The sequence below is a fragment of the Callospermophilus lateralis genome, chromosome 16 (genome assembly GCF_048772815.1).
Source record: "Callospermophilus lateralis isolate mCalLat2 chromosome 16, mCalLat2.hap1, whole genome shotgun sequence".
NCBI classification, from domain to species: Eukaryota; Metazoa; Chordata; class Mammalia; order Rodentia; family Sciuridae; genus Callospermophilus; species Callospermophilus lateralis.
In genome coordinates, this window is record NC_135320.1 from 21,839,612 (window position 1) to 21,866,342 (window position 26,731).

At 37.8% G+C, this 26,731-nt stretch overlaps 1 non-coding gene and 1 pseudogene across 1 annotated transcript; one reads left to right on the forward strand and one right to left on the reverse strand.

Annotated features, from left to right (window-relative positions):
• Nucleotides 1–7,758: 7,758 nt before the first annotated feature.
• LOC143382453 (U6 spliceosomal RNA) lies at nt 7,759–7,862 on the reverse strand. Its single transcript, XR_013088999.1, has one exon. It is a non-coding gene; the product is annotated as a U6 spliceosomal RNA (small nuclear RNA).
• A 2,820-nt stretch (nt 7,863–10,682) lies between these two features.
• Nucleotides 10,683–26,731, forward strand: part of LOC143382372 (tRNA pseudouridine synthase Pus10 pseudogene) — a 44,090-nt pseudogene continuing 28,041 nt past the window's right edge.

Genomic DNA, 26,731 nt, shown 5'->3' on the forward strand with positions numbered 1-26,731 from the left:
TTTTTAAAAAATATTCTCTAATGATCCCATGAATCCCAGTGGCATCTCTTGTAATATCCTCTTTTTCATGTGTAATTTTATATATTTGAATGTTCTTTCTCTTTCTTTTGGTTAGTATAGCGAAAGGATTGTCAATTTTGTTTATCTTTTCAAAGAACCTACTCTGTTTCATTAATCTTTTGTATTGTTCTCTTAGTCTTGATTTCATTTATTTCTGCTCTGATCTTTATTATTTTCTTCTTCTTACTGATTATGGGTTTAATTTGTTCTTGTTTTTCTAAGACCTTTAGATGCATCACTGGGTTATTTTTTGAGATCTCTGTTATTTTAATGTATGTGCCCATTTCTCTAAATTTTCCTTTTATTCTGCTTTAGCTGTATTACCCATAGTTGGATATGTTATTTCCAGGTTTTTTTTTAATCTAGGAATTTTATTTTCCCTGTCATTTCTTTAATCACCCGGCATTTGTTCAATAGAGTATTGTTCAATGTTCAAGTGTTTGTATAGTTTCTTTGGTTTCTCATGCTGTGAATTTCTAGTTTCACTACATTGTAATCTGATAAAATGAAAAAAAATATTTGAATTGTTTTGTTAAGATGTGCTTTACACTCTAATATATGATCTATTTGGAAAAAAATCGGATGTGCTGATGAAAAGAATGTGAATTTTCAGCTGTTGGAATAATCTATAGATGTCTGTTAAGTCCATTTGATCTTTAGTGTACTTCAAATGTGGTGATTCTTGTTTATGTTTTGTCTGGATGATTTATGTATAGGTAAGAGTGAGAAATCGATGTCACCACTTTTATTGTACTGGAACATTTCTCTCCCTTAATGTCCAGTAATGTTTGTTTTATATATTGGGTGCTTTGACATTATATATGTATATATAATTGTTATTTCTCCATGAGTAATTGTTCCCTTGATAATAATATACAGTGACATTCTTCCTTTTTTTTCTGATTTTTGGCTCAAAGTCTTTTTTTTCAGTCAGATATAAACATAGTTTCTCTTGCTTGTTTTCAGACTCCATTTGCATAGAATATAACTTTCCATCCTTTCCCTTTGTCTTCATAAGTTTTTACTGGTGAGGTGAGTTTCTTGCAAGCAGTATATTGTTGAGCATTTTTTTTCTTAATTCAAGCTGCCAGTCTGAGTCATTTAATTAGAGAATTAAGACCACTTAATTCAGGGTTTTTATTATTATTGAGAGGTACATACTTTCCTGTCATTTTGTTGTTTTTCTTCTAGTTGCTTTGAGCCTTCTATTTCTTCTTCTTTCATACATCTTAGAGTTTTGATGGTTCACTCTATTTTAGTTATAGTTGATTCTTTACTAATTCTCATTTGCTTATCTACTCTTCTAGTGAAATTTATTTTTTCCCATGTTTATCTTCCTCCTCTGGATGTAGGTTTTTTTTTGTTTTGTTTTGTTTTTTAAGTAACTTGTAATACTGATTTAGTGGTCATGACTTCTCTCAATTGGAAGGCCCTTGCTTCTACTCTGATTCTGAAGGATAACTTTGCTGGATTTAGTAACCTAGGTTGGCAGTTACAGACTTTTCAGGGCTTTACACACATCATTCTATGTTCTTCTGTCCTTTAGAGTTTCTGTTGAGAAATATGCTGTTCTTTTGATGGGTTTGTCTCTAAATAATTTGGCACTTTGCTCTCATTTTTAATATTTTTTTGATGTATGTACTTTTGGAAGTTTAATTGCAATATGTCAGAGAAATATCTTTTCTGATCATGCTCATCTAAAGTTCTAAATGCCTCCTATAACTGGGTATTCATAACTTCGTTGAGATTTGGTAAAAATTTTCTGCTATTATTCTCCGAATCGATATTCTATTCCCTTAGCCTGCATCTCTCCACCCTTATTTATACCACTTATCCTTATGTTTGGTATTTTAATAATGTCCCTGAGATCTTCTATCTTCTATTTAATCTTCTTCATTTTTTTTTCTTTTTGGCGAGACTTTCACCAATAGATCTTAAAATAGATCTGACTTATTGAGCTATCATTTCCAAGACTTCTATTTGATTTTTTTTCAGAATCTCTATTGCTTTATTTAATTGCTTTTTAATATCCTGAATTGCCTTCCTTAATTTATTTATCTGGCTAATTGTATCCTCTTGCAATTCATTAATCTTTTCAACAATCATTCCTTTGAATTCTTCAACTAGCACTTCATACACTACTATCTTTGGAATCAGTTATTAGACAGTTATGAAGTTTAGGAGATGTCATGTTGCCTTTTTTTCATTTTTTAAAATGTTTACATGTTGAGATTTTCTCAGCTGGTGGGATGGATATCTCTTCTATTTTATGTGAGACCTTCTTATTAAGCAGCCTGCTCTTGATCATGAGCCCTGGGATATTAGCTTATTGTATAGTGTTGCGTTTAATTCCAATTGGACTTTGTAGACTCAGGAAAGTTTGATTATTTGATTTGAGTTATACAGCAGAACCCTGCTTTAGTCATAGGTTCACTTACAAAATTTCACAGGTTTTGGGTCAAATGTTTTTGCAGAGGGAACAGTTGGAAATTCAGCGTTCCTCAAGGAAATGTCAAGTATTTCTCACTGCCTTCAAAGTCCTTAATCTGGTTCCAGTAATTAATATGTTCTCAATGTAAATGACTGCATTTAGAGTCAATAAACATGATTTAATTAATTGTGGTAAAATCAAACTTGCCTTAAAAATTCAAATGCATAATCACATATTTCCACAATATTTCACAACAAAAAATTTCCCATGTGCAAAATCATATTATTAAAATGACTGAATTATGGCAAGATAGCAAAGATAATTGGATTTATTCTTGTGCTTGCCTAAATGTTCTGTTGATAAGCCAGTGATGTTTGAATGAGTGATCAAATAAATACATATACAATTCACAAATTATTATAATTATATCCCTTCAAAGTTTACTTTTTCTTTTCTTCTTAAAAAATTACTCATTTATGTTATTTCTGTTCAAACTATGAAATTTACTTATTCAAGAATCTACTGCATTCGAGCTATTTTAGAAGGAATTGACAAATTAATTCTGTCATTTATCTTAAAGTTTCTACTGATCAAATCTTCCTCAGACTTAGGAGCAGGGTCTGTTTCTGACATTGTCAGAAATCCAACACTGAAAATCTCATGGCGTTTAGATACAGTCACCTTTTGTTTAGTGGACGATGAGCAAGAGATAGGGAATAGCCTCCAGCTGTGATATCATAACATCACATTGGGAGGTTTGAATCAGCATAGTGGGAGTTTTTATACTCTGTACCTACTACAAAGAGGGTCCCTCCTGATCCTCTTGAATAGGTTCTTAAACATCAGCATATCACTAGTAGGGATTGCATTGTGTGTTGAATTCTGAATGACTGAGATGTCTGCCTTCCTTTTCATATATTTCTTTGTGAATGTGTTGCTGATATGCAGAACCCTCTAAAACACTCTGGATTCTCTTGTCCAGTTTTAAGGGCAGCCTTGATCTCTCAATAAACTGTGACTTTTGAAAGTGTCATTTTCTTTAATTCTTTAAATGAAAAGTCATTTTACAAAGACCATATTTTTTTTCCTCTCACAGAAGACTAAATATTTTACCCATTTGATCTCCATTCTTTTAGCAAATAAAGTTATGTGTTGGCCATCACAGTGGAAGACCCATTTTGTTAGTCAATATTGATATGATTCTTAACTTGTTTGTTCTTTTTCATGGTCACTACAGCAGATTTTATGTTGTAAACACTGATCCAATTAGCAAAATGAAATACTTCTGAACTCAAATACCTAAAGACTTTGTGTGTGTGTGTGTGTGTATGTGTGTGACTAACGTAACATTAATTGCTTAACTTTTAGAAAGATGGATTTTAATCTTCAACAGATACTTGATTACCAAAAAGATGTCAGTAAGAAGAGGGACATTCTAGAAAAAAATGGGCTGGTCAGGTTAACTTCATTCAATTACACTGTTGTAGTTCATAAAAAAAGATAAAATATATCACAGTATAGCTCTTGCTTTAGATAATCTAAAAAAAGACAAAATGGCTTGGGTTGCCAGGAATTGAGCATGGTAATTAAGAAACTGATTTATAAAGCAGAGAAAGAATTCATGTAACTACCCAACACAAAGCAAATCTTCCAATATGGAATTATTTCCATCTTGTTCTTAATCTGATAGAATGCTTAGTCCAGATCCCTGTCAACTCAAATAACTTACGCAACTATTCATCCATTCAGCTCCAAGGCAAAAGATTAGTAATTCATATTTGCTTCATGAAAATATGATCATAAAAGTATCTGGACATATGTTGACCATCAAAATCAGGTACTGTATCTTTTCCTCAGAATTAGTTTAACTGATTAAATGTGTTCAATATATTGCAGCATTTACATTTATAAATTCGTTTAGTTCAACATGCTTTTTTTGTGCATATTTTTTGTTTATAAAAAAAAAGCCTGGTTAGAATTATGCTTTGTATTAAAAAATTGAATTTGAAGTGTTTTCCTAGTTTTGAATTGAGGATTCATTTTCCTAGTTGAGCACAAAGCCATAGTGATTCTACCAGAAGCAGAGTACCTTCTGAGGAGTATATATGGTACGAAATGCAACAGAACACTCATTTATTCCATGATTTCCAAATGTGGAGGAAAACAAGGAGCTTCTTAGCTCTATTTAATAAATTCTCTCTGATGCCTATGCAGTCATGCTTCTGTTGATAGTTTTGGCTCTTGTTACCATAAATGACTTGTGCTGGTGACTGGGGAGTAAAGGAAGAACTTTATGTGGGTACATGCCACGAGCTCCCATCCTGCTGCATGTTGAGGTAGTGTGACTTAGTGTCAGTCTCCACCTGAGATTTGAGGTGACCATTGTGCAGGCCCATACCTGTTAGCTTCTCCAAAACAGAGGAAAGAGCATTGGTGGGATCTGTGGTAAGGGATGCCATATAAGATGGGTCAGGATTTCACAAATGACCCTGCCTCTCAGTCTTCTTTTTAATTTTATTGACAACTTTTCATTGTAAGCCTTTCCAGCCATAAATTTTGGTTAGAACTGAAACAGAGAAGGGTAACTGAACAACAATTGGCATTGAAAAGGAAAGAGATAGTAGAGAGAAGGCAAAGGGCCAGTGTATAGAAGAAAAAAAAAAATCACAGACGTAGAACCTGGGGGTGTAGCCCAGTGGTAGAGTACTGGCTTAGCATCTGGGAGGCCCTGCTTCCATCTCAAGCCCTGTTTAAAAAAATCACAGCTGGGGGTGGTGGTGCACTCCTGTAATCCCAGTGGCTTAGGAGGCTGAGGCAGGAGGATCTTGAGTTCAAAGCCAGCCTCAGCAACAGCGAGGGGCTAAGCAACTCAGTGAGACCCTATCTGTAAATAAAATACAAAATAGGGCTGGGGATATGGCTCAGTGGTTGACTGCCCCTGAATTCAATCCCCAGTACGAAAGAAAGAAAGAAAGAAAGAAAGGAAGAAAGAAAGAAAGAAGGAAAGAAAGAATCACATAGAACTTAAAAAAGTCTTTTGGGAGGCTGATGTGGGAAGATCATGAGTTCAAAGCCAGTCTCAGCAAAAAAGTGAGGCACTAAGCAACTCAGTGAGACCCTGTCTGTAAATGAAATGCAAAATGGGGCTGGGGATGTGGCTCAATGGCCTAGTTCCCCTCAGTTCAATCCCTGGTACACCCCTACCCCCACAAAAAGGTCATGGTTTATGGTCAACGTCTCAGGATCTGGAGAGAGAGATTTTAAAATTACAGAAAATTCTTTTAACGTCTCAACCTTTGTAGAACAATAGAAAGGAATCAGTAAGTAATTTCATAGAGCACTACTTGCATATTCACACTTTCATGTATTTGTTGGAAATGGAATTTTAAAATGTGTCCTTCCTCATTTATATCATGTAATGAATTTTTTTTTCTTCCTGACCTACTCTAGGTAATTGAGAGCTAGAGGATACGCTCATGAGGTTCTGGTCTTTGGTAGTTGTAGTGGCTGTTGTGGGGGCACTGTTCCATTGCCTTCTAGGATGGTGCCCCTTATTCCCGTAGCTAGTGGGAGCATTGGAGGCTGAGGATTCTCACCTAAGCCCCTCTGTGGGACTTGCCCTAGACCACCAAGAGTCACCTAAGCCGAGGTCTCATACCAGGGTTTTGCCCTTTCTCTCTGCTATCTAACTCTCCCCAATAGCCCATATCCACTGAAGGGAAAGTCTCTGTCTGCCTTCCAGGGACAATTCTGAAGAGTCCCCTCAGCTCCAGGGCCTTTTACAGATTTGGCTTAGGCCTCTTTGAAATTGTGTCACATTTCTGTCCTATTTCCTTCCCTTCCAGTAGACATAGTGAGCCAATAACCCAGCTACATCCAAATCTTGTTTCAGGGACTCATTTCTTGCAGTATTGCTGATGTAAACTTGGTCTGACTTGGTGTGATTCATTCTTGTTGACCAGAGCTATCCTTTTAGGTCTAGTTACATGCACAGTCCAGTGGGGTTTAACTCTTGAGCTCCTGAGAGTACAGGTATAAAAAAAATATACCCTCATGTACAGTCACTTCTCTGGCATAGTATATTAAAAGTTCTCCAGTTGATTACATGCTGTGCAAAACCAGCTCTTCTCCAAACTATGGGCATATATTTATTTAATATTTATGGTGGGTATTATGGTTTGGAAATGAGGTGTCCCCCTAGATCTTCTCTTAATGCAGCAATATTCAGAGGTGAAATGATTAAATTATACAAGCTGTAACCTACTCTGGCCATTCTACTTTGAATGGATTGACTGGGTGGTGACTGTTGGCAGGTGTGAGCAGGCTGGGGGAGGTGGGTCACTGGGGCTGTGCCCTGCAAGAATGCATCTTTCCTTCCCTCACTCTGTCTCTGCTTCCTAATCACACCATGAGTTGAGAAGTTTTCCTCTGCTGGGCCCTTCATTCATGATGTGCCGTCTCACTTTGGGCTCAGAGAAATACTATAGACTGAGACTTCTGGGACTGTGAGTCAAGTTAACTGTTTTTCCTCTATGTGACTCTTGTTGAGTATTTGGGTAACAGCAATACAAAAGCTGACTAAAACAATGGGCTTTACTTTGGGGTTCCTGGTTTCCATTTTTTGCGACCACACTTCATAAAAATCACTTCAAAGGAGTCTCAACCTATGAAATCATCAAGAACTAAACCAAAACAAAACAAAGCAAAAACAAAACAAACACACAACCCCCCCCCCACAAAAACCCAAACAAAAAACAAACCAAATAAAAAATCAAACACGGTATAAAACTCTTTCTTTTGTAATGTTCCTTCCATTTTATTAAGATTTGCTTACCTACCTGCCCCCCACAGGTTTTGAAGAAATGATCTCTACGAGGCCATCAGTGACCCTGATCCACTCTATTCAAATCAGCATAGTCACCAGGGCTCCTCAAGTGTGAAAGAAGAGGCAAAGAAGCAAAGGAGAAACTAGCAGTTTCCTTTGAATAAATAATCAAATCAATTGAATAACAACAGTAACTGAGCTGTGCTTACCAATAATATTTACTATTATAAAGGACAAAAGTTTAAATGAAAATACTATCAAAGATATAATTTAAGCAACGATAGACTCAGCTCCAGTTATACTTTCTTCATTAGAAACTTTGATCGATTTCTTCCTTTTTTTGGTATGAAAGTTACTATTTCAATACTAGATATTATCTATTGTACTTTGAGTCTGTCCTTTTCGAAAGTACAATTGTGAAATAACCTTCTAAGAAACTGCACAAAATATGGACGGCTTCACAAATCTGCATGTCATTCTTGTCCAGGTGCCATGCTAATGTCTGCCTTGTTCCAATTGTAGAGTACGTGCTGCCCAAGTGAGTAACTGAAAAATTCTTTTTCGCAACTTTATAGAGATCCTTATAAATTTTTTCTTTTGCTAGTCATACATATATTAAGACATATTTTTCCCTGGGCATAGTCCTTTTCCTAGATGATAGCATAATATTTTATTATTATGGAGTTGTTCACATATATTCCCATGTTCTCCACTGTCTGTTCCTTGGACAGCTTCCACTCCCTCTGGGCTTTGCCTCGGTCAACTTGTCTTCCACAACTCTGTCTTTACCTCATTAGCTATTGGAGTTAAATATCAATGTTTTAACTTTTTTTTTTTTACTTTTATAGATCCTTAGGTTTTAATATAGAATCTCTGCTCCTCTACAATATAATTTTCGTCACTTTCCAAATATGGATTTCTTCTTTTCGGAATTATCACCAGTTGATATGCATCAATTTTGGCAAATTGTATGTACTGGATCAGAATTGTTGGTGAATGTCAAAAATGCAAAGTAGATTAATGTACATGGGTATTTCACGGAGAAGGATTTTTTTTAAAACACATGCACGCTCTTTTTCTCCTTTGTGCACATACTGTTAATTTTGCGTAAAATTCTCTTCCTTACTTCATGCAGCTGGCAAAATAAAACCCAGTTTATATACGACTACTTTCTTGAAGCTTCCTGACACCTCTCCAGGTCCCTGGCTCTTATTTATTGAACCATCTCTGCACTGGGTGTATGTTGTTATGATGGCAGCTACCTCTTGAATTATAATAATAATTATTACAGTAATATGGTTTTACTTGTCTCTTCCTGAGATTCTTGAAAAGAAAATTTTCACACCTGTCATCTTTGTATTTCTAGTTTCTAGCCTAGTGCGGAGCATAGATTACATGATCCATAAGTGTTGGCAGAATCTTAAGGATATGTCTATTTAAAGATGGTGAATGGAACCATTCTCTGTTACATGGCAAATGTCAAGATGGGTTACATTCTCATGATGGCAAGGGACACAGAAATGAATGGAAATCACTCTGAATTAGTTGATAAATATTATTGTTTAAAAAAATGCCATGAAGAAAACCAGTTGATTGAAAAGTGCCTGTTGCATGGTTGTAAACAAATCATTATCTTTGTTCCACATATACTGTTGGGAACTCCTACTGAAAAATTTAGAAATATCTAAGAGGACAGAAAATTATAAAAGAGGAGTAGACAAAATTAAAAAAATTCATTTTCCAAATGGGACATGTTTAAATTCAGAAAACTGCTTAATGGGAATAGTATTCATATTTTTACAGATGTCAGTGCTTTCCTGTTTCTAGAAGTAATAGATTTGTGCATATAATGGCTCTCATTTTCTCAGGTTTAGCTCTTTGCTTGACTTTTCTGTTCTTTCCATGAGGAGACTGCTCACAGCAGGAGAATTCCATGCTGAGAAACTGACAACACCCGCTTATCTTTCAATGGGATTCTAATTCATTAAAAAATAAACCAGGGCTTCATTCTCTATAATTATAATTCTCCACATGAGTCATGGACCATAAGGTGCAATCTCAAGCTTGTCTTTAATTTTGGTGAAGCAATGTCATTCTAATTCATGAAAGAATTCAGGAGATGGTGGCTGTTAAATTTATTCTGGCTGCATGAAAGAATTTTGTAGCTGGAAACAACTTTTTATGTCACTAAATGGACTTCCTCGTTTTCTAGATGAGCAACCAGAGACCTACGGACATTTCATTCCTGACTCAAGGTTAAAGAGATGGCACTGAGCTCAGTGATCTTTCTACTACAACAAGTTGATTTGGTTATAGTTTCCCCCTTATGTTCATGTGCTTCAAAATTGATTCCTGGTATGGGGGTGTTTAGAGGGTGGAAACTTTTAAGAGATGGGATTCTAGAAGAAGTAAACACATCACCCTCATGAGGGTGATGATGCTGTCTTTTGGGAGTGGGTCGGGTCTCTCATGTGAATGGGTGGTTATGAGCTCATTTTCCTCAGGTTACCCCCTTGGTTCTTTACTTACCATGTGATCTCTCTTTATCCCCACCAACCCTCTCTTTCACATGTTCTTCCCATGCAATGCCATCTATTCCTCAACAGAGCCAAGCAGATGCTCATGCCATGCTCTTGGACTTCCAGAACTAAACAAACCTCTTTTCTTTAAAAGTATCTAACCTCAGGTATTTTGTTCTAGCAACATAAAATGGATTAAGACCATCATACAGCTTTTATTTCTTATTGAACCCTGAGAAAGGCTGAATTCTTTAGAAGTTATACCCAAATGTATGAATTATTCCCATGATGACTGTGTTTTCCTCTCCCTCTGTGGAAACAAAATAATGGCCACCAAAGATGGCCTTTTCCCATGAGACTTGAGAATGATATTTTATATGACAAAATGAATTTTACAGATGGAATTAAGATTTTGGACCTTAATATAGGAAGACTTATAGGAAAAGTATAAATACATGAGTCTTGTAGAAGAGAAGGGCAGAGCAGTAAGCCAGAAAGATGAGATGGAAGAAGACAAGGAGACATTCAAAGTCCCAGAAGGACCTGACACACCATTGTTGGCTTTGAAGATGGAAGAAGGAAGGCATGAGCCAAGGGGTGCTGGGACCCTTTAGAAGCTTGGAAAGGAAAGGAATGTGCTGGCTGCTGGGTCCTACAGAAGAAAAACAATGCAGGCTTGGTGAGAGTCAAAGGAAAGAAACCGAGACCACAAATAACTGATCTCATAATTTGTCAATGTAGTAACAGGACAAGGTATGTACCCTCCAGCTGCACTCCCTGCCTCTCCTCCACCTTCACATCCTCCTGAAGTCACCGTCACCATTGCCTTCATCAAGGTCATTGCTCCATGGTGGCCATCATCACCATCACCACCAGATTGTCCCCTTGCCCTGGGTGCCTATCAAGTGGAGCACTGGGCTGGATGCTTCACACCCACTGCCCCCAACCATTAGTTCTTTGCAACAGTTCTGCCAGGTGAGTACTATTTAACTCTGACAACCTAGGTAACTGAGTTATAGAAAAGCAAGCAATTTTTTTTTGTGGGTTACAGAGATAGGAAGTGTAGGACTACCTATCTCTAGGTAAGAAAGGATGTCAAATATGTGGGTAGACAAAAGTCATGATATTTTATATTTTTTATTAATGATCTAAAGAGAAAAGAAGAAGGAGGAGGAGGAGGAGGAGGAGAAGAAGAAGAAACAACAACAACAAAAAAATAGTGCCTCTCTGCCTTGATACACTTGATACACTCTGGCATGTGGGCAAGAGAATATCAGCAGCATTTAGCATCAGAGGAAGATGAAATAGGTATTTATAAACAAGAAATTAAAAAAAATATTTTAGACAGAGACATGAAATGAGCACAGTATTTTGAGTGATGGCATTTCGTGATAGTGCGCAGTGTGCCTCAACATTTCATCTACAGTCTTAGAGATTATTAAGATTATCCTAGGTGAGTTTGCAAAAGTCTTTGCTGCTTAGATAAGGAGATCTTCTAATCTCTTCATTACCTGATCTAGAGTGGAGTTCAGGTAAGCTAAGCACTGCAATGTGCTTACATCATCTGGATAAATCGGCTGAAAATCCGCTTTGTGGTCTCAGAATGTAAAAAGATGCTGGGGATGGATGCTTACTAATAACCATTTGATGGCAATACCAAACCTGTAGATGGCAGAGAGGTCTGCAGGCCCTGTGAGTCTCTGCTACAACATTAGGGTGCCAGGTGGGGGTTGCCAGGAGAATCCAAAAGAAATGGTGAGATTAGTGGAGGTTAGAAAGGAGACCTGGGAACAGCCGAGGTCAGGGAATCTCGGAAAGCAAAAAAAAAAAAAAAAAAAAAAACCAAAAACCAAAAACCAAAAACAAAACAGTAAAAAGGACAGAAAAGAGGCTCAGAGAAACAAAACACAAGGAAAGAGGGATAAAATAGACCTAGAAAAAGGAGAGAAAACTGGAAATACTCAAAACAGTTTTTGGAAAAATAAAAGACATCTTAAGAAAAAAGAAAAAAATTGGTGTTTGGGGCTATAGTATTTAGGATGAGCTATTAAAATTCCATGGTCATTTTTTAATGCTCTGTTTCCATTTTTAAAGGGTTCAGTTCTTATGTCACGTGAAAATATTTAACCAATTTAACTAACATTTGTTGAGAAAAGAGTTTAAATTTTTTGGTCTCCAGTTCACTTTGTTCTTTGAAGAGAAGAGCTGGGATTTGGTTCTCGTTCTTCCTGACACCCAGGCCCAGTTGTTTTTAACACTAAGGGTAGTTTGAAGACATCCACAATCTATACTTGTGTCTATTTGGTCAGGATAACTAAAGACTTTCATGTGCATCCTGAAATCCTGAGTTGAAGCCTTTGTAAAAGTCATGAAGGGATCAGAGGGTGGTGCTCACACTCCTAGGCAAAGGTGATGGGCTCACAGTCAGGGCTCCCCCTCTTTCTGAGAGCCAGGCACTATCCTTGGTATCTACAAGAGATGGAGGAGAGCAGGGTGGGGGAGACTGAAAACTGCCACCCAATAGCCCAAGTTTTAGTTTATTTTTTTTTTAGTAATAGAACACTAATACTATTCTGGACATCAGTGTTCCCATGGAAAATACTACTTTAATAGCCCCCTTGCAGCTAGGTATGCCTACATGATTATGATTTAGTCTTTGAAACAACTGAGGAGGTTGTGTGAGACTTCCAGGAAGGTTAGGAGCTTAGAGAAAGCTTCATCATCAGGAAGAACACCATTTGGTTCTCTACCCTTACTTCTTCCTGCTGCCTGGGACAGATGAGATAGTAGAAGCTCTAGCAGTCATTTTATATCATGGGGTGACCTTGAGGACAAAAGATGGGAGCCAAAAGAGGACTTCTTAGTTACACCAGTTCTGGATGTTCTATCTCTGTGCTTGAGAGAAAAATGGGATTCAGGGGGACAGTGTTAGTGTGAGTTTTCTGTATGTTCAGGGTAACAAAATCCCAACTGGTACCATAGTTGCACTAGTTTGAGTTGTCATGGAAACAAACATCAAGACAGGATTAGACATGAGATTTACAAGGAGGAAAGAGATTTATAAGGAGGAAAAACTGTGAAAAGAAAAGGGGAGGGAGCCCAGAGGAGGTGAGGAGAGTGTTGGGAAGGAGAGAGGGAAAGAAGATGGGTGAGACAGGCAGAGTCTCAGTGTGCAGGACAGTTTTTATGAAGGTTTTGGCTGGGAAGCTGGGCGTAGATCTCCCTGCTGGCCTGCACCTGATGTGGGTCCCGGTCTTAGCTGCAAGTGCAATAGTGGATTCAGAACACAGAAATTGGGGCCATCCATCAGCCCCAGTCTCATGGCAAGACAACCAGTTCCAATGCATTTCCATGGCCTCCGTCGCAGCCCCAAATTGTTCCTGTCTGGTTATGTTCTGATTTCCCCTTTTAAAAAATATTCTCAGACATTTGTGCATAATGAATCGAATTGTGTTCTGTTGTCATCTTTTAATTAGAGTAAAAATAAATAAAGAAATCTTCTTGGAGACAGCGGTGGGAACAAACTGTGCAAGACACTTCCACTGGGACAAAACCCAGCACTATGTTCCTGGTGGCCTCTGGTCACAAGTGTTCCTTCATGCTTCAGGTGCCTGTCCTAGGCTGCTTCCATTCCAGAGGTGAGAGCAAGAAGGCACACTTCAGTGGTCCTCACATATCCTGTGTGAGCCAGGAAAAGGGTTCCCCTCCAGAGGGATGGGCTGAGAAATAAAAGCAAAGAAAATAGTACTAAAGATGACCACAGGACACAGAAATATAGTTTCGGAGTGGGGGCAGCAATGGGCCATGCTGGCCAGGCGGGTGCAGCTTCTAACAAAGATGGAGCCTGGGCTTTCTTCATTTATAGTGGTACAGATCAAAGGGGATGGGTCGGTGGTGTCAGGTTTTGGAGGAGTCTTGCCTCCTACTTGCTTCTTCACAAAAAACAAGATATAGGTGAGGGGTGGGCAGGCTGTTTGGCTCTTAGTGCATCACGCCCATCTCCAGTGTTGCGGGACCTTTTGGCAGATATCAGTGGGAATTCACATTGTTTTGGGCCATCTCACCAACAGCAGTGCTGCTGTGAGTTCCCAGACACCAGATCTTCCCACTCAATGGCTTCAGTGCCGATCTGGTCCATGCACATTTCATGGGGGTGACTTCCCATAAGTGGTTTCTCCCAGTTTGGGATGGTTAAGAGGAACTGAGAGATCTTAACACACACGGGGGGATGTCAGACAAGGCAGGTTGGAAAAGCCCAAGTGTGGATGGCAGAGAACACTGGTTTCACTCCTGCTCGCTGCCACAACTTGGAATGGACACTGGCAGGAGCACCCTGCCAGAAACGTCAGGTCCAGAAATGTACTACAAAGGCTATAAATGGAAACAAAATGTGCTTTTTCTATTGACTTGCTTGTATAAATAGCTTAGAGATGTTTTCCAAGTGCAAATCCCTAACACTTTTAAGTTTTTATTTCACCCAGTAGGAAGAAAATACTCATTAAAGGATCTACAGACCCCAGCTTCTTGGCAGGAATTTTCAGCTCATTACATGGTAATTAATACTAATCTATATGCTAAAAAAACAAAAAAAAAAAAAAAAGAAAAAGAAAAAAAGCAACCCCTTTTCTTTTATCCAATTTTTATATTGCTGCTCTGCCAGACAGCCAATAAAAGTAAAACAGAATCCTTTGTGCTTTTTAAGAGAGTATAAGGCAAATAAAAATTTCATGCCTAGAGTAAAGAGATCTATACATTTTTAGATTCTTGATGATAAAAGTTTATTATTATTTGCAAAATTACTACCATCACTAAAACACTTTGCAACAACTGGAGACCCCCACAACCAGTAAAAATGCAAATAGCAGTAGGAATTGGAAAACTCTTTAAATCTACTTTTTTAGATACTATTTTACCTGGATTTGATTACTTAACAATGTGAATTCACTAACAAAGATAATATTTATATTATCTCTAATATTAGATAGACTAGGCTCATGATGGAATTTAAAAGCTTGGTTTCTAATGATTATTCCACACTATACCATACAGAATAAATGTGAGATAAATACCCTCGTTCATATTAATGTGAAATATATAGTATTTTAGCCATATTTCTGCATGCGTATTTTTGGAAAAGTGTAACAATTTGGAAAAGAGGAAAGAAAAGATATGGTTTTCATTTTCTTAAGATCTTAGAAAATATTAATGATGATGACTCTGGTGATAAACATGAAGAAATATGTAAGAATAGGCATAGAGGAACTGGTTAGAAAAGAGATGCACACTAAGTACCTTCTCTAAATAAGGCACAGGACATGGACACCACACTTGTGAATTTATATACTATTGAAAGAACATGATACATACATTAAAATTTCACTTCATGGAAAAATTGAATCTATGCAAACTTTCCCAAGTTAAGAATGTATTAAAATCTTGTATATTTACAAAGATGGGCAGGTGCAGTGGTTGGTAAATATGCCATTGCCATGTGTGGCTCCACTTTAATTGGGAAAAGAAGGACCTGCCATCTTTTGTTAAGACCAGGTGTGTTGCTGTGCCAGTTCTGGGTTAGCAATGTGTCCTTTCATGCATTGCGACTGCTGTCCACTGTGTCTTGGGAATTGGTATTGTGCAATTCACAGACACTGCCGTTTAGTCCAGTGGAAGACATAAAGAAGTATATAGACACATGGAAAAGGGGAAGACATGCAATGAGAGAGTCATATACAGTATGTTTACAAAGTAGAGAGAAGGGAATGGGACCCAACTTTGAATGTAGTAAGACAATCAAAAGGAACTGTCATCAGAGTTGAATTATGTAGACAAGTGGAAGTTAGCCTCAGAAATTGTTGGGGAATGTGGGTGATTATTAGAGGAATAGGATATTCAGGTAGAGGAAGAGGTTATGCAAAGGCATGGAAAGGAAGATGTAGTTTGGCTAGTCTGGAACGCAATTAGGGATGAGGCTGGAGAGGTTCTTCGAACTGTTCTAAGGAGTTTGAACCAAGTCAAGTATACATACTTCCTTTATAGGCTCTGTGTCTGTGATGTGTCCAAATTTCTATTTTATAAGAATCACTTTGGAAGCAATGGAGGATGAACGGCAGGATGTGGAGCAGAGGCAATGTAAGACATCATGGGGATCAAAACTGAAGCAGCAGAAATGAAAAAGAAAAAGTTATCTGAGTGACCTTTATGCAGAAAGTGAACAAGTCCTCATGACAGGTTAGTTTGAATTTGGGAAAAGAAGAATCGTGGATGAAGATTAATGTATGATTATATGGAGAGATCAGAATAAACAGGACTTTTAGACCAATTGGATGTGGGTACTGAAGGACAGAGAAGATTTTATTATATCCATTACATTTTAGTCTTGAATTGTATGCAGTGAAGGCTTACCTCAGTAGATCTGAATTTTTCTATAGTCTTCAAATGCCAAAGAAAAATTTGACCCTTGCCCACTTTCTGGGATATAACCCCTGATCCCTGGGATTATCCTACTTGTTAAAATGGACTTTGTTTATCCTAGGTCTTGGGTTGTGCCAGGTAGTCTATGATAACAATGTGATTTATAGTGGGGCCCTTAGGTCATGCAGTATCAGATTGAACTCTGGTCAGACCGGACATTAAATAACCAATGTCAGCTATGTGAGCAGTCAGCCAGGTCAATGTGACCAACTCCCAATAAAACCCCTTGACTCCAAAACTTGGGGACCTCCCTGGTTGGCAATCCTTGTGTGTGCTGTCATGTATCGTTATTAAGAGAGTTATGCACTGTCTCTAAGAATCAATGGGAGATGGGGCTGGGATTGCGGCTCAGGGGTAGAGCCCTGGCCTAGCATGTGTGAGGCACTGGGTTTGATCCTTAGCACCGCATAAAATAAATGAACAAAATAAAGGCATTGTGTCCATCTACAACTAAAAAAGTAAAAATAAAAATAAATCACGGGGAGAGTACCAACTAGAAGCTTGTGTCTGTTCTCATGTGTTCTCTGCCTCATGTTTCTTTTACCTTTGCTGATTTCAATTTGTTTCCTGTCACTACAATAAATATGATATCACACAACAGCTTTTCTGAATTGTCTAAATCCATCTAGAGAATCCTTCAAACTGAGGATGAAGCCTTGGGGATCCCTGAACACCAATAGCCAATTGGATAATGATGATGTCATTTGTGGATTAATGAATAGATGAAAAGAAAAATGGATTTGGAGGAAAAGATGAATTGGGTCTTGAACATATTGAGTTGAGGTGCTTATTCCTCAGCATTGAAGTGGAGGTATGCAGTAAGAAGTACATGTAAACATGGCATGGAGGAGAGAGGGATAAACCACAGCTCTGAATTTGGGAACTTTACTATAGAGATATTATTTAAACACATTTGTAAGAATAAGATTATCCTGGGAATAAGAAGGAAGGATAGTTAAAGAGAGAATTGCAGAGAAGCCCAATTGTGAAAGAAAAGAGGAAGGACTATCTTAAAACCAAGATGCAACCGTGAAATTATTGGAATTTCAAAAGCCAAAGGGGAAAAATATTCCAAGAAGGAGTTATCATCTAAAAATACACCAAAAGGCACAGAAAGACCAAGTGATACTATGGAAATTTAATACAATGGTAATGGCCTTGTTAACTCTAAGTTATAGATGTCTAAGTTATAGATGAAGAAACAGAATTGTGATTATCTAGGAAAACCCACAAAGAAAGTGTCAGAAAGTAGACAGCCCTGTTCTCCCATGCCTGGGCAGTCTCACTTGCTCCAGGTACTAGGCTTCTTTTCTAGGCTTCTTCTTCTAGGCTTCTTTTCTGCAGGGTGCCCTTCCTGTCCACACCAACCTACTCTCTTCCCCCAACTCCACTTCCTTTCATTACTATTGCACGTCTGTGGTGCATGGAGGCATGCGCTCCCTCAGTGAGGGTGTAAGTTCTCAGAGTCAGGGAACTACATTTCAAAGTATAGCTGTACAAAGGCATGAATTACAGCATAATTTCTCACTCTCTCTTTTCATGATTTTGCTTCAGATATAAAAAGCTAAATCTCACCCCAGGGGATGTATATTCTGTAAAGGAAAAAAGGATCAATGCGTAGTGGTTTTATTATGGATCCAATCCATAACTTATGATAACATGACATTTTTTTTTTCTTCTTCTTCTTCCAGATGTAAGTAGGAATGATAGAGCTAGACAGCAAAGGTAGTATAGAAATGAACAGTTAAAGTTTCACCATCTTCTTTTGGGAGAGGTAATGGGGCTTTGGAGATGGTGTGAGGTTCTAGGAGGTGAATTTAACATGAAGTTAGTTCATAGGATGATCTGGGTGAGACCCTTAACAAATAAAGTATTAAAAATTGAAAATGATGGTGGAAAAATTACGAATACTGCCGGTGGTATAAATAGGGAAATTGATTCCTGGGAAATAAGAAGTTATTTTTATTTTGGTGAATTTTGTTGATTAACTGAGCAACTTGAGTGTTCGCAGCAGACTCAGCTGGGGAGACCCCTCACATTAATAAGGAAGGGACTTGCTCAAAGTGCTTTCTGGGATTGAAAGTATTCCAGCCTCTTGCTGACCTGTACTTTCTTGTTTTTCTCAGGCTGTTTCGAGGTTCTGAACACATTGAGAAAATGGAGGAAGGGGGAAATTTTAGTCCCAATATGACACTTGTAGATTAAGTGTGTTTTGCGTTTTTTGCTTTAATGACCATTTTTGTTGATTCCCTATATTATGGGTGCCTCCAATATGGTGGTGGTTTTGAAGTTCATTGGTGAAACATGACCATGTTATTAAGCATCTCTTTCTAGTAGTATTGGGAAGGAATGGGAATCATTTCCTAAAGCCAGTCACCTGGCTTCAGTGAAATCATTATTTATAATCCTGGATATGAAAAGTTGATATATGCATACAGATACATTCAAGGTATGTCCTCTCCTCAAATATATATGTATGTATGTAACTTGGGTCAAAATGGAGGGAATATGAATGCATTAAAATAGTTCCAGAAATCCTCTGCAATTTCTCATGCAAATAATTTAGCAACTTACAACTGTATTACCAATGACATAGCCAGACTTCCCAGAAATGGGAGTTGCTATCCCTGAAAGCAAATTTATTGGTACAGTTACCAATTATATCGTGATTTTAGGAGATAAATTAGGGTTGAAGCTTCCCAGCAGATATTAAAATCATTAATTTATAAAGAAAATTCTCTGGTGAACTTTCAATACAGAGTAAACCCAACATAACCAAAAATCAGTCTCAAGTTTGTTTGCAGATGATTTCTAGAGATCATCCTGGCTTAATTCCAATGACAGGTGTCCTTAGAAGAAGAGGAGAAGATACAGAAGAACTGAAGACCATATGAAGCGGCAGAGACATTTGAAATTAAAAGCCAAAGAACCTCTGGAACTACCAGAGTACTTTTGGATACTACTTCTGAATACAAAGGTACTGGATAGTAATTTGGGGGGCTGGGTAGCCCTCCCTGCTAACACTGAAATTTGTATTTCTGGTCTCCAAAACTGTGAAAGATTTGTATTCCATTGTTTTAAGACTTAAGGTTGTAGTAATATATTATAGCAACTGGGCTAGGGGTAAGAGCACCTGCTTAGCATCCATGAGGTCCTGGGTTCAATCCTCAGCACTGCAGAGACAAGACAAAACAGAGAACACACGCACAAAACCAAACTCAGTTACAGCAGGTAGAGAATACAGTGAGATAACCAAGGTTTTCATAAATATATAACCAAGTGTTTCATAAATATTAGGCCTTGCCTTATGAGTCCATGCTGAACACTATTGATAAGACTACATAGAATGATTTTAAGCATCTGCTTCTTTGCTTCTGTTATGCAAAACTTGGGGAAAGGTGGTTTGTGGACTCCAGGACACTGTTACCCTGCATCCTCCTTTCCTAAGTGGTTCTCCATTTGAGTAGGCGGGGCCTTGTGTTAGCTGTCACTGTTACAAAATACCTGAGATGACCAACTTAATCAGGGAAAAGGTTTATTTTGGCTAACAGTATGGTTGCTTGGCCCTGTTGTCTTGGGCCCATGGTGGCACAGTACATTATGGCAGGGGCATGTGGCAGACGATGCCATATGTCTGTTCACCTCATGGCAGCTAAAAAGCAGAGAGACAGGATGGGATATGAGTTTCAATATCTCCTTCAAGGGTACCCAGTGACCTACCTTCCTTCCACTAGGCTCTACCTCTTAAAAGTTCCACCCCGCTCCCAGTAATGCCATAGGCTGGTGACCAAGATTATAACACATAGACCTTGGCAGAACATTCAAAGTCTAAATTTTAATTAAATATGCATACTAAAACTATGGTGTTTTCACTTCTGATACAAAAGTGTGACTATTTTCTAATCTATGTTGCTATTCTGGAAAACTGTGGCTGGTCTGAGGACAGTGGCTCTGTCATGTATCATGTACTACTCAAGGGGCTTTACTCTGTGTCTTGCATGTGGTGGGTATGATCTAGATGCAAGGCATAGTTTGCTGAAGCAATGATAATTTTTCAGATTTGGGAGACATATCAAGTTTCGGGGAATTCAAAATGAAAGGCAAAAGAGATATGGAAGTACTTGGCATATATTTAGAGGTAAAAGAAATGGATTTTGCTGAAGAATTATAATGGGCAGTTAGAGATAAACATTATTACTGGAAGTTCCTAGGTTTTGCTCTGAATAAGTGGAAGGAAAGCGATGCTATTTAGCAAGATGAGGAAGACCAAGAAAGTCATAGTTTTGTTTTATTTTGATTTTTTTTTGTGTGTGTGTAGAGAAGTTTGAAGTCAAAATATGTCTTTTGGACATGTTAACTTTGAGATATATGATAAGTTAAACTTTAGAAATCAGACTTGCAACTGAGCTCATCAGTTTGGAGCCCAGGTAAAGACTCAAAGGTGGGACAATGCATTTTTGATTTGCTGCAGCATACACAATATTAGAAGGTGTTTGAGGTCATCTGAGGAGGAAGCCTAGACTGAGAGGAGATGATGCTCATTGAACCAAGCTCTGAGTAAGTTCCAATACAATTGACATTCATTATCAGTTATTTCCAATATGTTTCTTTTGCTTTAGCAATCACTTTTAAAAACCTGAAACTTCTACTTTATAGGATTCCCAGTCTCAGAGTGTTCAAAAGAATTGCACATTCTATATAATTTAGTACTGCTTATTTTGCCAAAAAAATTCCGTTAAGGTGTGCAGTCACTCCTTGCTTTATGAGAAGCCTTAACTTCTTAAGAGACCTGTAATTTTCCTTTTAATTTCTGATGTGAAGAGTCTGTCGATAGATTTTAGTCTGTTAATTACTGAGGCTTTATACTGGTTTCAACTCGTTAGAAAATGTTTAAATTTGATACCATTAGGGGAAATCTTCATATGTCTTTTTACACTGCTCTGTTCTCAAAGTATTTATAAACATAGCAGTTAAGGTTTCTTATCCAGGGAAGAGCACCGATTTTATTTAATGAGGTACAATTTGGCTTTCCAATCCACTACCAGTCTCTCTCTCACAGCTGGTATGGTATGGCCTGCTAAACCCCAGCCTTTTCAATTGTACTGACTTCTTGTTAAGGCCTGAAAATGCAGTTTAGAAAAAAATTGGCACCCAGCACCAAGAGAGAGGGGATGGAAAAGGATCATAGGTCACAATGAAATGATAGTCATTTGGGGGTTGGAGGTATAGCTCACAGAGAGAGAGAGTGCATGATCAGCTTATGTGAGACCCTGGGTTCAGTCTTGAGCACCCCCTCCCTCCAATTGGCAGAATCCTACAAGGCTTTTACCCATATTTATTTGACAGAAACCCTCTGAAGAACACACACACACACATACACACAAAGCAAAAAAAACAACACATACACAAACAGTTAAAACTTGTCTGTTTCCCATGCCTGTCTTTTCCCACTCTCATGTAATAAGTCCATTTACAGGACATCTAAATAAAAGGACATCAACTTGCTCAGTGGATATCCTTGACAGCTAAGCCTCCTTTGGAATTTCTGCAACCAGAAATATGTCGGAGAAGAAAGAACTGGATCTGACACTCAGTTCTCTTCTCAGCTAATACAAGAGATACTTAATGCTCAGCCATGCCTTCTTTCCAGTAAGAAAGGCCGGGCTGGGTTTTTGCCAGTGCTATTCGCTCCCACTATAAATCTTCTAATGCCACTAGAATGCTTTATTTTTCAGGTTCCCCCTGATCTTCTTCTCACTGTGATTTAGCAGAAAAACCCACACACTGCCAGATGATCCTATACAATTACAGGATTTATGGGGTGCTAAAACAGCCCTTGGGCAAGGCCATCAAAGGAAAGGAGCTATTCAGGGATTCTGTAGTTGGTGGGTGTACAAAAGGAAATGGTCAAAATGGCAACTGTTTATTACCAAATCTAAAGAATTTAAGCAGTTACCCAGGATAATCTGCCGGGTAAGAGGAAGCATATAGGACTTATTCACAAGAATGGGGAACGGTTTAAGGGTGCTTCTCTTACTGGATGGGCTTTCTGAGACATTCGGCTTATTCAAGCCAAGATATCCTTGTCCTGTAGATGAAGAGTTGGTCCTTTATCCTGTCTCAAGTTTTCTGCTTGGGAGAAGATGTGAATGAAATGCAGATGTTTAGAAATATAAAAATCTCATTTTGCTTTGAGTACTTAGTCTGGGAAGAAAGCCAGTGGAATCACTAATTCTGTTTTTTATTTGTTTTGTTTACTGAAAGCTTTTTAAGGTAAGAGTGTAAAAATTATTAAAGAAGATTTTTGATAAATGTCAAGCAAAAATCCCCCATTTTTCTATAGTGAAATGGAAAATGGTGCTTTTTTTTTTTTTTTTTTCACCAAATCTAGAGGTCTCTGATTATATAAATCAGACTCCATGGTGATCGGAAATTGTTTTACTTTCAAAATAGTTTTTTCTCCCATGGAAATATGAATACTCTGAAAAAACTTTGTTCCACCTTCAGAGGCAGGTAAGGTAGAACTGTCATTCTTGTCATTTCCCATAGTTTATCACAACTATGAAGAATTGGGTCCTTAGAACAAAGTGTTGCACTAATTACATGTGAGAGTCTTGTGCACATAGTGCTCCAGTCTTGTGCACACAATCTGTGTTCACTGCTCTTTAGGTGCTAGATCAATATTTTGCTCCTCATTATAACCCTCTCTAACTTACCATAATGCCTTGATTATATGCAACCTTAGAGGCAACTTACTTACTTACTGCAAGATTGGTGTATGACATGAGTCAGTATTTTAAAGAGTCCCCAAGATTTCCAGCTTTTTCTAGTCTATTCTGCTGGTTCCTGTTCCATGATTATTTTATGATTAGAGGCAACCATGAAAGAGGGGACGTCAAATACACTCAGTCCTCTACGGTAAAAGCCTGGGAGGAGAACATATGGATGGGGTCTAAGGGAATCCAAAACACCCCAGAAACATCATGGAATAACAATCGTGGGGAATACATTTGAAAAAGACAACAAACAGTAACTGAGTCTCTACTGTATCTTTGTCAGGGGACTATATTCAAATCAATCAAAAAAGAGATCTGCTCAGCTTTCTCACCAAAAGTCGTACAGATGATTATTTAAAATCTTCACCTGCGAAAGCACCCCAATGTCTCCAATGAGAAGAATACTAAACTCCAATGTTTAATGTCCCATCCAAAGGAAATACGGTATCCAAGAGGCACTCATGTATATCTTACTATGACCTTACAGGATTCTCCCCAGCCTTTGTGATGATGAGGGATGGAGGGTGGCTGGATCCAAATGCAAAATTGCAGGTGCTAGCTTGTGTTCATTCCCAGGATTGCAGTGTCTGCCAAAGTCTGTGAGATTGCATGAAGGGGGAGCTTTTCATGTAACTTCTATTATTAAAAAAAAGTTCTTTTTCATGCCAGTTCTCAAGCCTAAAATTGAGAGGCCTCCCTGAGGTCTTTAGGTGGTTATTACGAAAGTAGCTAAAACATGTTCTTTTGTTTCCCCATTTAAGTCAGTTCAGACAAAAATAAAATTCCTTCAGTTCCAACTCAAAGTGAACAGTGTTCAGATCCAGAAGTTGAAAGAATTTCTCAAGCACATAGTAATAATCGTGGCTTTCATTGATTAAATACTGTGCTATGTGCTTTACCACTGAGCGGCACTCTGAGAACTAAGCATTGTTTATTCCATTTTACAGACAAGAAAACTGATGTTCAGAGAGGTCAAGTAAATCAACCAGGCTTGTTCAGGCAGACAATAGCAGAGCCTGGATTTGATACCTGAGCCTGTTTTCAAGTTTTTATGGCCTCTGGCACTTGATAAAAGAGCCCTCTGAAATATGCAGCTAATACCTGATTTCTCAAAGGTCTGCTATCTGACCCAAATTAGAAATGAAATTGAAAATTGAACAAGAAAAGTCAAATGTGTCTAGATAAATTCTAGGGAGACAAAAAGGCATTTTCAGATTACTAGACCTTTTAGCTAGGTTTTTGTAGATTTAATTATCTATATGATTCTCTGAATTCATTGCTCAATTTTGCCTGAGTAATATTTAGGCATTTTTAAAGCACTGCCATCTCTCCTTAAGGACATTTTGTGGTTAGTAGTGAGTTCTTAATTAAAGCCACTAATTGATATTAGTTAGTGGCTTTCTGTGGCTCCATGATACCTTATATTGGACTTTTTTTTTTTTTGATAACTAAGATTGCAATCTAACGACTTTTTCAAATTAATATATCAATACATTCGAATATATATACTTGATCCTTTCTCTATCTCTGTCTGTCTCTCTTTTTGTAATGGCCCTTGGAGTTTTCCTGCTGAACACCAATAATTTCAGGGATGGTTCCAGCATCCTTTTGGGTACATTGTAGAATGCATAAGTTGGTCATTATCTCCGTTGCTCTCCCTCCAAAGATGGTAAAGAGTTTCAGATGAAAGAAATCTAAACTGTGCCCCTTTGCCAAAGAAAGCAAATCCAATATCTCCCTTATGGGTTTGTTGTGCCAAACTCCTAAAGGAAGACTGTATTTAAAATGGTGTCTTTTGCATTAAGTTTTCAAACACCACTGGATTTAAAGTAATCATAAAACTTTTTCCATTTCTTTGGATCTCATAACTCTTTTAGGTGATATGTGAAGAGATGTCAGAAGACTCTTCTGTGGCCACCTCAGTTTTTCAGGCATAGATCCCTCTCCTTCATCTCCCCCTGCATTAGGACTCTGAAGTCAAATGTGCTAATAGGATTCTGACAAATGTTTTAGATTTACCGTGGAAAAATCTTTATCTACTTTGGATTATCAATGTTTTTAATTTTTATTATAGTTCTTGGAAGTCAGTGGAATTTTCATGAAAACATAAAAGTGAACAGTAAAATTAGAGTCTTGAAAATCCATACCCTCCAAGAATTTAATCAAATGCTACATCTCCAATAAAGCCTTTGTTGATTGTTCCAAGAATTGACAACTGTTATATTTGCTCCTATCATGTTCCTATTAATTTATTACATTTCTTTATTTTCCCTTTCCCTTACAGTTCTCTGTACAAAATAATTCAACAAATGCTTTCTGAATGAATGCATTTTGAGTGAAAATTACTGGAAATAATTGTTGGTGTAAATAAGTAAAGTCAACATGCTAGCAGTTGATATTATGTGTATTATAAAATTGCTTTATGAAACTTATCAAAAGGTACTTCACTTTTTAAAAAGATCACAGAACTCTTCATAAATATTAATGTGTGGTCAAAGGCAGGTCAACTTTAATAAAAACTAATAATTCAAACAACTTCCAAATATCTGCACTTAAGGATTAGGAGCTGAAAAGTTCAAAACACAAATCAGCAAATTCCTAAGTTTCAATGGATTTAAATAGTAAGTGATTATGATTTGAAAGTTGTGAAGAAATGAAAAGTAAGTCTTTGTTGTTGTTGTTTTATATCCCATGTATCAATACTTAAGAGCTGGGGAGTAAGATAAGGGCTTGGAGGATTTTTCATAGATAATTACAGGATTTAAAATTTGGAGAAAAAAAAGTATGTCAATTACAGACTTTCTATAAAGATTAATGATTAGAAAATTATAACTCTAGAAAGGAAAGAAATGTTCAGTGAATGTCTTCTGTGGACCCAGCACTGTGGTAGATCCTTTACCTATTCATAATGAGTATAATAAATTATACTAAATATATATAAGCTTTACTAAGCATCTAACATTTTTTGAACTGCTTTACATATATTTAATCCCTGACTCATTATCATAGTCCTTTTAGGTACTATCACTATCACCCCCATTTTACATTTGAGGAGATTGAGGCATGAGGAGATAAAGGATCTTCTTGGGGTCACCAAGTTAGTAAGGAACAGAACCTGGAGTATATTGGTCTCCCAGAGCTGCTGTAACACATTATCACAAACAGGGTAGGTTAAAACAACAGATAAATATTATCTCACAGTTATAGAGACTAGAAGTACAATACAAAATCGAGGTATTGGCAGGACATGTGCTCTCTGAACCCGAAGTAGGGATATTTCCCAGAAGTCCTTGATGTTGCTTGGCTTGTGGATGCACCACTCCAGTCAATGGTCTTGTTATTAAAGGTATACCCTTGTCCTGGAGCAGTGTAAAGGCAGACTGGTTGGTGGACTAGAGTACAGATGGTGAGATTGGGCTGTACCTGCAGGGAGCCTGCCATGTCTATAGGTGGGCCTGAGATGCAGAGGGCTAGGGCAGCAGACCTGTCATCTGTGGCAGGGGTACCAGGTGCAGACACTTGCAGCTCCAGACTCCCCCTCCTCTAGCATGCACAATTAGCTGATTGCAATCTCCTGGGATCCTGGGATTTGAGAATGAGTGGCAAGAAGGTAGAAGGGGGGCAGACCTAAGTGGAAGTTCATACTCAA